Here is a 13,451-nt window from a genome sequence, read left to right on the forward strand (position 1 = left end):
TGAGGGGAACTGTGGTACATGGCTGATAAACCCATTGCTGCCAGCAACACTGCACTGTCTAGCCCTAATAATGTTTTTTTCTCCTCTATTTTCTGCCTTGAGCACCAGTTCAACTTGATTTCAGCCCATGAGCAAGAGCAATTCTCACCACAAATTGGGACCAGGTCTTAGACTGTACTTCTTGTCAGGCCAAAATGAGATTCAGTGCCATTAAAAGGCAGTTTTTGGGTGGGTGAAGGGGGAAGTGGATTCCTGCTGAGTAATCGTGGATACCAGGCACTTTGTACCTTTGGAAATGTCTCACTAATAGCAGCATGGGGGAGGAAGGAAGTGCTCCCTGTGGAGCCTGGCACATCACTAATTCAAGTATGATTAAGTCTCCCTGTCCATCAGAGCCCTGTTCCCTGCACTCTGCCCTTCTCGCTCGTCTGGCTTTACCTGTCCCTTCTCTTCTCCAGGTTTGTGCCTGACTCTGCTCCTGCCTGTGGTTCTGTCCTTTGGGAAACATGCATCTTTCCTACCTCAGGCCCTCTGGGGATTGGAGCCTAGAGGATCCAATCCTCTAAGATTGAAAATAACTCACTATCCTAGATCTGCTTTTAGCAAGTGAAATTTTAAAGTCCCCACATCTAATATTCTGCATGGTAAAAAAGCCTGTCCAGAGAGATTTGGTGACTCCAAAATCCCTCTGTGAAGTGCTCAAACTAATACTTAAATACCTAGAAGGAGGGGACACAGGCACTGGGCACATTGCAGAGGTTTCAGTTCTTGTCTTTGATATGAGAAACATGCAAAAGCTGGAAGGAGACCTTTACTGAAGAGTGTTTCAGCTCCTCTGGCTGTTTTGCTCTGTGGACAGGCTGCAAGGCTTTGTGCTGAACTTCAATAAACAGGAAGCATTAACAATAGCTCTGAGACAAGAAGGCTCCCCTGAAAGTCTGTGGCCCAGATATTTGGCTGGTGCTAATCAGAGCCATTCAACTGGGCTTTGGGGAATTGCATTGAGTACATCAGAACTAGTCCCTGCTCACATGTCTCTCATGGAAAGAACGAGTGACAGCAACAGAAGGTGGTGGGGAAACATTTTATTGTGCAGCTGGATGTTTCTCATAGGTCAGAAATGAGCTTGCTTTCCAACCTCATTGCAATCCATGCAGTAAATATCTGCTGTTTTGTTGGCATTTTTGAATCACCCAGAGGAGATGTTGGCCTGGTGCATCCTCTGGAAGGTTGGATCACCCAAGGAATCATTTTACCAGAGGAAAATTATTCTTTTCTGTGTCAGTTCCCAAGTAGCATCTGATTCATGGTGTGCAAAACAAACCAAAGGAGCCTGGTACCCATGGCCAGCTTTGGAAAGAGTAGGAGTGCAAAAGGTGCAACAGAGGAAAATCCCTAATTTCTGAAGTAAGTAAATAAACATACATTTCCACTTCCCAGGGGTAAGCTTGCTCAGCTCAGCCACCACTTGTCCCCACAGCAGCATTTTATCCTTCATCTACTTCATCTAGAGGCAAGGGATTTGATCCTCAGGTGGCTGCAGGCGCCTGTCACAGGCTGGCTCAGGCTCTCGGCTGCCTTTAGGTGCCGCTGCAGCCCAAATAAACACGGCAGGGCTCAGCCTGGGCGCTCTCACGTGTGGAACCCAGCCCTTGTGTCAGAATCACCGGCAAAAAAGCACCCAGTCCATCACAATTACACCGAGTAATAAAACTCTCGTGGATCCCCGCGAAAGAAGCTGCTGGTTTGGTGGGTTTTTTTATTTAATTTTTATTTTTATTTATTCCACAAACTGTAATTCAAGTGACCCAAGCGATTCCTTTACCATGCATGTTTTTGGTAATTAACTCCATCCTAGAAATGGAGCATTGCAGTTCAGCTGTCCTGTCCCTTGTGTGGGCAGCCCCACAGATGTCCAGCTGCTTGATCAAACACTTCCCTACCTCCAGCCTTGCAGGTGCTGTGGGTTTCAACTTATTCCTTCAGGGAAGTAACAAAGTTACTCCCGACTTTACAAAGTGTGCTAGAAGCAGTGATCCTTCATCCTCACCAGTGCAAGAACTACGAAGATTGAGGTGACGTGGTAGAAGAGCAGGATGGAGCTCCAAGCTGAAGTTCACCACACCTGAGACTTCTGTAGGTTTTGGTCAGTGTCCCAAGATGGCCCTCACTGCAGCTGCTGGCTTTTCCCATGGACCATGGATCAGTTTCTCCATCCTATGCAGCCAGTTTCTCTGATCCTCTGCTGTGAGAATAGCTCCTTTGCTATAAAAGCTTACTCTCCTGTTTCTCTCTTCTACCCCAGTTTCTTCTCCCCCTTTACCTTTTCTTAAAGTGAGAATATCCTGGTTTCTTTTTTTCCCCATCTGAGTATTCTTCCTTTCTCTTCAGACTGCAGAGTTTCAGATCCCAGACCAGATTCATCCTCTGAATCTCTGGCATTCAAGCAGAGCCTGGAATGAGAGCCTCTTTTCCTGGCTGCATAGCATTTTACCATGATATGGACGAGAAGAGTGGAAATATATCAAGGATACTTCCAGGCTGCAACAAGCTCAAACATAACATTCAGTAATGCAGCAATTTCATTGAAATAACCCAAATTCATCAGTTATGAAAAGCCTCTCCACAGCACACCAGTGAGTCAATTAGTGAGGTTAAACCAGAACAAAACCCTGTCCCTGGGATAGGCAGTGACTTGCCCACAGCCCCAGAAAGAACAAGAGCAAGATTTGTTTTGTGCCCACGGATACACAATTTCTGCCCTTGAAATCATTTCCTCGAAGGAAAGGGATAAATTAGAGGCCCTGCTTCCCTCTCACGATGGGGAAAGCTCAGATGTTGTTTTGCCTGAGGCATGTCATGAGCTGGGTTGGAATTGTTTATGTGGGCGCCTCCTGCTCACCTGTAGGATCAGTCTGGATTGTAGGTGCTGCCAGGGGACACCTGGGCAGCAGCAGTGGCCAGACCCAGACACATCAGTGCATGAGCATGTGCCAGACAGGTGTGGCAGAAACCAACCCTGTGGAACACTTCTTTCTATGAGTTCAGTGCTCAGGGGGCATCCCCAAGAATCTGATGGCAGAAGCAAGGCAGTGGGGCCTGTGGGTGTGGAGGGAGCACCTCTTGGGAGCCAAGTGCAAGGATTGGTGCTTAATGTTGTGCACCCAACTCTGTAAACTGTAGCCAGAGAGTTTTAACTAGGCTGGGTAAGGGCTTGCTTCTCATATTGCTTCCTGTGCTTTTGTGCATTGTTACTTCTCAAGTTATTCAAAACATCTAAAGGAGGCTGAAGCAATTACACTGCAACTAAAATAAAGTCCTAATTTTGTAACCCACTTCCCCCCTCACCCACACAGAAAAAAATCCACAATGAAATATAGTTCATGAGAAAATACAGAGTATTCCACCTACCCTTCAACAGAGCATGTATGAGCACAGCCCTATCAGAGCCAGCACCAGGCTAGAGAGCTTTTCATTAATTTGGAATATATATGGGCAGAAGCTTGATAAGCAAATAGCAGTGTTCCCAGCACACCAGCCAAGCCCTATGAAAACTAAAAACAATAAATTTATTGAAAGCTTTTTTAAAATTGGAGGAAATTATTACTCATTTGAATTCTGTTCGTGTTAAGGTCAATGGTCTTTTTTTCAGATTCTGATTGTTAATATTAGATGAAAGGACATTTCCTTTACATTGTATTTATGAACTCTAGTGGCACAAGGAGGATAACAGCCACATACATTGCACACCAGAAACATTTCTCAATTTTTCATTGTTCAAGAATTAGTTCATTACTCATTTTTCCTTTGACCTTTAAGTTAAAGCCAGGGTTATTCAAATACATTGGGCCCGATTGTAGTTCTAGAATTTGTGTGTGGATACATAACTTGCATTCAGTCAATGCAGCTTAGACTGTGCACATGGATAAGACTGTGGTTTGAAAAACACTGGTCTGAGGGAATTCAGTTCTGTCATGTTCTGTATGATGGAGGCAAAAATCCCAAGAGGTTGTAGGATGGGATGAGTATGTTCAGTATCTTCTGTTGAGTTTGACAGAACAAGCCCTGTTTATATCCCTAAGGTGGAACACCACAGCATTCAGCTTTGCATGCTAAAAGTTGCCTGCATTGCATAATACTGTGGGTATCCAGGACGAAATTTTTGATTGCTCAGGTGAGAGCTTTCACAACGCCACACGAGCACAAAATTATGGTCTTAGATTTGCTGCGGCTTTCTGCTAACAGCAAACATAATTTGACAACTGAAGGTACCCCAGAGCCTTTTGTATGGTCTGTACCATGGAATCCACAAAACAATATACTCCTGGTGACACTTCCATTGCCCCCAAAATTGCCTCCTTTCACTTTGCTGGTGTTACTGTCATTTCATGCTTGTCAGAAACTTTCTGTTCATGTGGCAGAAAAAAGAAACAAAATTATCTCAGATTTGCCTGTATTTATGTACTGGATATTGCTCAAGGTACATTCTTGCACTGTGTGATTGCTAACAGGGAACAAAGAACTATCAACACTGTCAAACTTTCACTCAGCAGTGGAACCATGTCAGATCTGCCCTGATGTCTGTGAGAACCAGGTTTGGCTCTGAGTTTTCCAAGTGCTCCCTCCCTTTACATCAGCTGCCAACTGTGTGTCTTTGTCAGCCAGACAACAGAACTGTGTGCTGAGCTGCAGCAGTGCTGGCAGCTCTGATTCTGCCACCAAACACCTGTGAGCAGTGGCTTCCTCCTCACGTGGCTGCTGAGACACTGCTGTAATTTTTCTGGTGACAGTGAGTGTGTCCTTTTCCTCCTGAAGGTATGATAGCCTGTGAGCAGCATGGCTGAAACACCACAAAATTTTAACCCAAATCCTTTCCCCCCATCTTCTCCTTTTCTTTTAATGATAGGATGAATGTGGCCTTCTCTTGCCATGTCCTCATGCACACACTTCTATCCCAGCTTTGGCAATTCTGAAGGAAATGGGGAGTATGTTGACACTTGTGAGTGGTTTGGAAAGATTTAGAAGTCCCAGAACCATTCTCCATCACAACTGATATCAACACAGCAGCAGCTCAGTCTGTCCCCTGCAGTAATTGTTAAAGGCTTCTAGAAAATGCATGAAATTAGTAAAGGCATATTCTGGTTTGATTTAAAAAAATCTTGTGTTCTCAGAGTCAGAATTCAGAAACAAACTCTATGTTTGGCTTTCACTGAGAAATGTTAAAATACAGGAAAAAATTATCAGCATTCTAGCACAACAAGGCAGGCAGCCTTCTCCTTCCACTTTCTAATCTCCTCTGCTCACACAAGATGCACAACAGCAAAGCTGCACAGAATATTCTGAACAATTCTAGTTTGTGAAGAACTCCACTAAAATTTTAGTCTCAAGTAAAGTTTTAGGGCCTCATTCAGATTTCAGAGTTTTGGCCGAAAGAAAACATGGGTTGCTAAATTATTCGTAATGATCTGGACATGATCTGGACATTAAATTATTAGTAATGATCTGGACAAATGATCAGCTCATTTCAAATTAGCAGTAATATTGCCTTTGTGATGAACAATCATAGATTTTATGTGAAAATTTGCAGAAAAGACATTTGGGGAGTGCTTTGCAGTCTTTTGAAACAGTGCAAAGAACACAATTTTTTCCATTAGCCTTCCAAACTCACATGTCTAAGGGCTGCTTAAAGTGAAAGACACAGTGAGGGTGTCCCGAGGCTGCCCCCGCTCCAACATAACAATAATACACAAATAGTTCAGCTATTGAATAGGTTTGGCTAATCCTTTGTACTTTTAGTTTTTCACCATCTGCCATGTCTAAAAAGAAGTACATGTAGCCAGGAGCAGTGTGAAAGACAGGCAGGCGAGGGATCATGACCCCTGCTTTTGACCTTGATGCTGAGAACTCCCATCTCAAAAGAGATCTAGGGCTGCAAACCTGTCACTAGCCCTGCCCTTCAGAGCCAGACAATTGGCAGGGCAGATTCGTCTCTGTAAAAATGAGAAACTGTTGTGGGGGGCTTAAGGGGAGGAGGGAATGAACACCAGAGAACAACAACTGCATTTCAAATAACCTCACTTATCCCTCTCAGCCCTCCTATCAGCATTTCCCTTCTCTCATTTCCATACTGAAGGCAGATATAAAGCTGTGAAAGATGTTGAAGATGTGGCACCCATTTGGAAACCTCCCAGGCAGTTGTACTGACATGTTTTTAAAGACTGCCTGTAGGTCTTTCGTCTGGATTAGCTGCACATTCTTCCCTTGGCTCCTTTTCTGTACTGAAGAGCTCCCTCACTTTTATCCATTGCAGGACAAAGTTCCCCTTAAATCCCCACCTTAGAACTCACTAATTTACACAATAGAAGCGACTTGCTTACCACCACTTTGCATCTGTATTTACACACGAGGGGCACCTGCATCCAAGTGAAGTTCCTTTTGGGGATTGACTTCCCTTTGCAAATCAGGAGTACATTCCAGAGCTTCACTCACTTTAAGTTCACACCAAATATGCAAGTTCAGCTGGCTTGTTCATGAGAGTAAAGCAAGCAAGAGCTGGCCTCCTACTCGACCTCACATATGAGCAAGGCTTTTCTTTTTTATAGGCTTTTCTTGAGTGTCAGAAGTAAGCAGAAGTTTCTACTTTCAAAGGAAGGACTGGTGGACACAACACACTGATATTGCTGTCCTGGTCTACTTCTCATCATTAGGCTGTTTTTTTATTATTGTAGAGGAAAATAACATAGATAGGGAAAAAAAATCAGGAAGGTCTATGCCAGACACATAAAGCTGAGGTGTTCATGTTTTGCAAATTGTTTCTTCTCCTGTCTACTCATAGATAATGGAGTTTTTGACATCGAGCCACAGAAAAACAGAAAAAAAAAGTTGCCTGCCTTGGCCAACCTTTTTAAAGAAATAATCTCCTCTTTCCAGTTTGTTTCCATTCCCCTCATTAATCCTTCTTTCCTGCCCTGCTTAACTCTCCCATCCTGTTATCTTCGCTTCGTGATGTTTCACCCAAGACAAGGCTGATGCCTTCCATAACAAATTCCCCTGAGAGACCTGGCAAAAAGAGAACATGACAAGAATCTGCAGGCAGATAGAAACCTGAATGGCTGGCCTTAAGCTATATTGATATTTCTGTAGTGATATATACAGAGACTGGAGTAAAAACCTAGACCTTTGGCCTACTAGGGCCAGTTGCTTGTTTTAAGATGTGGTTGCTAATCAGTCTTTCAAAGGAAAATGAAAAGTCCCTGTATTACACTGAGCTCTGGTGTATTGCTATAGAGAAGAATTTTTCCTTGACCTTACAAATCAGCAAGATATGTCATGCTTACTCTGGCATCCAAATACTACAAATGTTATCAATCAACATCAAATAACCGAGTCCTACTAAAAATCCAGGGTAACAAATACTTGAATGAGACTCTGTAATTGGGTCGTTGGTCATCATATGTTGTCATTTTAAAATGTTGTTTTCCCTTCATCTTGGAAAGGTTGGAATAAATGATCTGATTGTCTCTGACCTAGCGAAGGGAAATGAAATAAGAACAGCTGGGTAGGTCAAGAAGGAGATGAGTCATGTTACATTCAACTCATCAGGAAGGGCCAGAAATCTGGACTACAGGAATTAGGACAGCTGAGAGGGAGTAAAGCAATTGCAAGTGTATTGGACTTTTATCCAAGTCCCTTAAAATGGCCTTTGGTTCTTGCAAAGTCAGCAGAAAACTGGCAATATATTGCTGGAAATGCTTGACAAAAGTGGAAAAGAAATTGCTTTTAACACAAGATTCAGTGGAAAATGTCAGTGTTTCATTTGAAAATATGGGCTGCTGTCTTAAAACCTGGAAGGTTTTAGCAGAGAAATTGCTGCAGAAAAATACAAATTAATTTAGGAGAAATCAACAATCTATCCAAAATGTCAGAAGATTTCTTAAGCTGACTCAGTGTAGACTTTTTGGATTTCTTATCACTGAAATATATTGTACAGTCCTAAATCAATACACTGAAATACTGGCAAGCATCACCAACAACACATATGCTTTCATTTTACTATTAGTGGCATTAACGTTAGAAAGAGCAAACTGTGCTCTTTTATATGTATCTGATTACTTCCATTTACAAATATGGATTTGCTTTAATAGTCTTCTAGAGCAGGACACACCCTGCACACTTTTCCCCCTATAAATCATGCCTAAACTGCTTCCCCTGGTCAAAACTGACTGCAGAACATCTCCTGATCATTTCCCCTGTTTCTGCTTCTTATCCACTAAGTTGATTCCACAGTGTCCAGAGGTTATGAATATCCAAGTGATGTCTCAAACTTGTGGATGAGTCAAAAAAGCTGAGTCTACAAGACCACAGATAATGCTCTAAATTCAACTATGCAGCAAGACAGCAAAATAACAGAAATTTTTTTTTAGGTCAATGAAGATCAGGTAAAATTGGAGGCAAGCAAAGGCAGGCAAACAGTTTTTGGATTAAGCACACGGGTTTTTTACTGCATGATTTTGCCTCAGGTTCATTTTGAAGTTTATAAGTTTTTATTTTTTTTAATTATAGCTCCAGTGTTTGAGGTTTTATTGGAATTTGGGGAGTTCTTTTTTTTTTTTTTTCCTGGGTAAAAAGGATATCAAAATAGGATAAATGCTCAGACAAACTGGCAGGAAATATTTTCTGAAACCAAAAGAAACAAAGATGAAGATGAAAGTAGCAGCAATTCACATTGTCTTAACTAGTCACTCCAGCACTGAAGGCAACTGTATTTTCATGAGGAACAAGAAGGAATGCAAATCCTCTGAAGGACCAAGGACTAGCACTGTGTTGGCCAGCACACAAACTCCTACTAGCTCAGTGCTGAATAGCTGCATGGTGGGATGCACCCAGGTACCCCACAGCATCAAGAGAGCAATGAGTGCTTCAGAGAGAGATTGTTGTGGAGTCTCCATCCTTGGAGGCACTCCAGTCTCAGCCAGGTATGACCCTGAGCAACCTGATCTGACTTTGAAGTTGCATTTGGCTTTGAAGTTGGCTGTGCTGTGAGTGGGCGTGTGACCAGGTGACACTGAGAGGTCCCTGCTGCTCTAAGATGTTCTGTGATTCTCTCTAAAGCTGCTCAAATGAGTTCCCTGTGCAGCCAGAGTGACACAAAGCGAGGCAGTGACAATGCTTTAGCACAGAACCTGCAGCCAGCAACACGAGTAATGTCTCTCTTTCCGAGGGTGAAGGCAAGATGTGAGTTGCTAAAGTAATAAAGATCTAACGACATAAACAAGGTAGTTGTTTGGAAGGTGAGATAGCATCTCATTATTAATCCAGCTGATAATGGTGGGAAAACAAAGATAAGGTTGGGGGAATGTAAGACTTTTTTAGGTCTGCTTTTTTTCATGTCAGGTCATCTTCAGTTGATCTTGTAAATAATCATAATTATTGCAGTGCTATGGAGAGATGGTGAGTCCATGCATAAAATAACTTGAGAAAATGAAGAATGTGAGATTAGGCTTTAAAATGTGCATTAAGGAGATGTACAGACTGACAAAAAAGGAAATTCGAATTTGTTTTGAAATAAAATACAATGTAAAGGGAAATTCTGCAAACTGGATTTTAATTTACTTTCAAAAGTAATTTTAATTTTCATTTCTCCAGTAGACTCCAGTTTGCACAGACTACAAAACTACAGTTCAGTTCACTGGAAATGGTGATGTCTAGGGAAGAGAATCTCTTGTCTGGGACAGCAGAGGACATTTCAGGTCAGAACTAAGAACTTCTTTGCTGTCAGTGATGGCCTTCAAAGAGCTCCCGAGAGATGCACTTGCATCATGTCAGCCCTGTGAGTCACTCTTTTACACAAGTAATAAATGCATCCAGATTATATATACTTAATGAAAGAAGCCAGGCTTTATATCTTGTTTTGTTAAAGATGTCTTATTTCCTCAGCTGTTCAACCTGAAGACATCTCCCCAGTGCTGTGAATTCAGAGGGCTGTCTGACCCAGTCAGGGCAGGTTTGCAGTTCAGACAGAACCAAACCTCCCATAGTTTTGCCCTTAGATTACCCTCTAGATTACTTGTGAAAAAGTCCCTGCCATTCAGCAGCAGAATAAAATATTTGTTTAGAGTTTGAGGAGAACCCCAAAGCTTTCTTTCCCCTCGTTCCATGCAGCTCAGCACCTCTCTTTTGCTGGTCTCATTCTGCGTGGATCGGCTGAGGGTGAAGTTATCTCAACAGGTTCCAGGGGGGCCTCTTGGGCCCGGTTTCCAAGTGTTGGTATTTTTAAAGAATCCAAGGTTATATGAAGGTGGTGGGCTACATATGTCCAAAATAAGGCAGGCATTCTGAGAAAAGTCAAGATGTGCTGGTTGGAAAAGGCACAAAGGACCCACATCCAAAGCCCAGCGGATCAATGGAAGGATGTGCAACGCCCTAATCTGATGAAGCGCGGCGCAATGAGACGCTCAGAAACTGAAGACTTTGATACCTGAGCCCTGTAGCAAAGATTCCCTGGATGCCATGAAGGTGAATTGAGGTTAGCAGGGAGCAGATAAATACAGGAGGGTGCAGACTTCCATACACCTGATGAGGGAGCACAGTTTGCTTTCATCTAAGCGGGGCCCTGTGTTTTCTAAACACTTCAGATGCTGTGTTCTTGTTTTGGTTTGGTTTTCATTATTAAAAACGCAGCAAATGAAGCCCCCAGAGAAGAAGCTGGAGGGAGGGCTGCTCCCACATTTTCACCTCTAGGTGAATTGCTTGACCCTGCCCACAGTCCCACCTCGAGTGAGTAACAAAAACATAAATCCCCGTGGGACACGGGAAGATACAGGTTTTACGTACCAGCAGAGTGTGCCTCAGGAAAAGGCATGAAATCATTGCCAAGGAATTTCAGCGTTTATGTGCAGCTCCAAAGTAATCATCTTCTGTTTATTGCCTGGGTAAAACCTTTTATTTCTTGGGTGCTGCATATTTGAGTTCCTACCTATCACAGACAAAGCAGGCATTTTGTTCTTGCAGCTGCACTCTGTATACTCAGAAGTGCCCTGTGCTCTCAGATTTTCCCATATTTTCTCTTTATTGGCATTTTTTCCTTCACTGAAGAACTATAGCAACATACTTTTTGCACAGGAAACAATGATATATACCAGGGCTACCATGAACATCCTGTTATATGTAAGCAATGCTCCCTAAACTTATTTTTTCACTAAGAATACTTTCACTAAGAATTTTCAGACCAAAATGGCTTGAAAACTCATTAGTTTACACAAAGCTGTCCCATCTTATCAGGCTTGATATTTCTCTGAGTATAAGGCTATGAAATTCATTCTCAGTGAATTATGTCTGCAGGGTATCGAAGGCCCTGTAGGGAGGATGAAAGTTTCCTATAAGTCTCAGCTCATGATTTAGGCAGTGACACCAGTGCCAGGTGTCCTGCCCAAGGAGAGCAGAGTCAGCAGCACAAACCACCTCTTCCCTGTGTACATCTACTACTTCCAGTGATGCACCAGCTTCAGCACATTTTCTGCAAAGAAGCAGCTGATGGAGAACACCTTTTTGACCCTTCCACAAACTCCAAATCTTTAAGAACATGGTCTCTTCAGTATGGGATGAGAAGCAGCATCTCAACTGACACGTGATTTGTGCCTAGCTTGTGACTATCGGTCCTTGGGTGACAAGGCAAGGAACACCCAGGCTAGGAAGATTGTTCATGTCCTAGACACAGACCCTCTCAGTCCTGGCAATGGCAAATTAAATGAGTTGAGGGCATTACAGACAGAGAATCTGTTCCTGAGTGGTGCCAAAGATGACTTGAATAAGGCTCAACATGAAACACCATTGGCTGGAGACATTTACTTGAGCAACAAACCCTGGTATTTCTTATCACAAGCAAGCTGTGTCCCAGAAAGTGCTTTAGAAAATTCAGACCCATCTGTATGGCCAGTGCCTCCTGCACAGCCACGGTATAGCCCATTCCTACACAGGGATTATGCCCACCATTGGCATGATTCAAGCTGTCCAAGAAGTTTGCTGATTAATCTCTGCATACCAGCTAATGAGAAGCCACTGGTTGGGTGCAGGTGGTGGGTGCATTTGCTCAGGCCATGGCACTCAGGATGACGTGGATCACCCTTTCATCAGTGTGCTATGTTGGAAACCCCATAAAACACTTTGGCAAATACGAGTGTGCACCGTGTGAATGTTACAGCCACCAAATTTGTTGTGGGTCCCTGTGACTAACCAGAGCTCGAAAATTTTAGTAGGAATTTAATTTTGTAGTATCTCCTAAGGTCATGTGGGAAAGGCATCCTTCCTATAATTCCTTAGACCTTGGGGGCAACTGAGACCCGTGTAAGTATTAATCCCAGGTAGTTATTGTACAGGATTTTCCTAGAAGAAGGTACAGAGATTTCATACTTGAGCACTCTAGGGCTAAGGAGAGCTGAGCTAAATGTCCTATCTTCCACAGACCCCGACTCACTGGTTCTAAAGATGTGCTGGGGTCTGCTGAATGGCACCATCTCTTCTCTGGTTATACCCCAGGAGTCTGGCAGGGATGACATGGCATCCCCTGTCTACGCTTCCCCTCATCCTTCTCCTCCATCCTCTACCTTCCCAGCCCAGTGCTCGCTGCCTGCAGCTGGCAGTCCCAGGAGCTGGGGCACAGCCTCCATGCTTCGTGCCTGCACTCCTGGACATGCTCCTGCTTTTAGGGAGCTGAGAAACACTGCTGTATAGAATTAATGTCTCTTGCAGTCTCACTCTCTGGCCGTGCTGCTTCCAAATCACAAAGAAAGGTTTGTTAACACAGCAGCAGCTACTATGATTTTAAAAAATCATACCTTTTGCCTTGTGCTGGGAAATCTGTGGGCGTTGGGGTGAGGTATATATACACATACACTCACAGTGTGTGCATGCATGTTACAGAGGTTCTGCATATCTACATATATATGGATCTGTATCAACTTACACATATGTGTACATGCACAGGTTAAGTCTTATCTGTACAACAGGCTAATATGCCCCCCCCCTTTTTTTTTTCTGAAAAACAAACATTTATTGCTGACTTGTCAGGCATATTCCTTTGTGTTGTTTTTTTAACTTGGCCAGTTCTTAGAGTACAATAGTACATTGGCCATCTGTGCAGAGGAGAAGAGGGCTTTAATGAATAGACAAAGCAGGGAATGATTGACTGATTGGGACTCTTTCCCAGTCTCATTCATACCAGCCATACAATGGAATCACTCCCCATTTACACCGCCAGAAGTGAAAGGAGAATCACGTCTGTTTTGAGTTCATTCCTCAGAAGCTCAGCTCATCCTCCTGGGCAAAGGACTTGAAAGCACGTGCTGCTGAAGCCAGGCTATCTGGTTTATTCAGAACATGCCCCAGCCTTTTATATGTGCTAGTAAAATTAGCTTCTCCTCGGCCCCTCTGATGGTGTCATGCAGCAGACGTGG

The sequence above is a fragment of the Vidua macroura genome, chromosome 6, assembly GCF_024509145.1.
Source record: "Vidua macroura isolate BioBank_ID:100142 chromosome 6, ASM2450914v1, whole genome shotgun sequence".
NCBI lineage: Eukaryota > Metazoa > Chordata > Aves > Passeriformes > Viduidae > Vidua > Vidua macroura.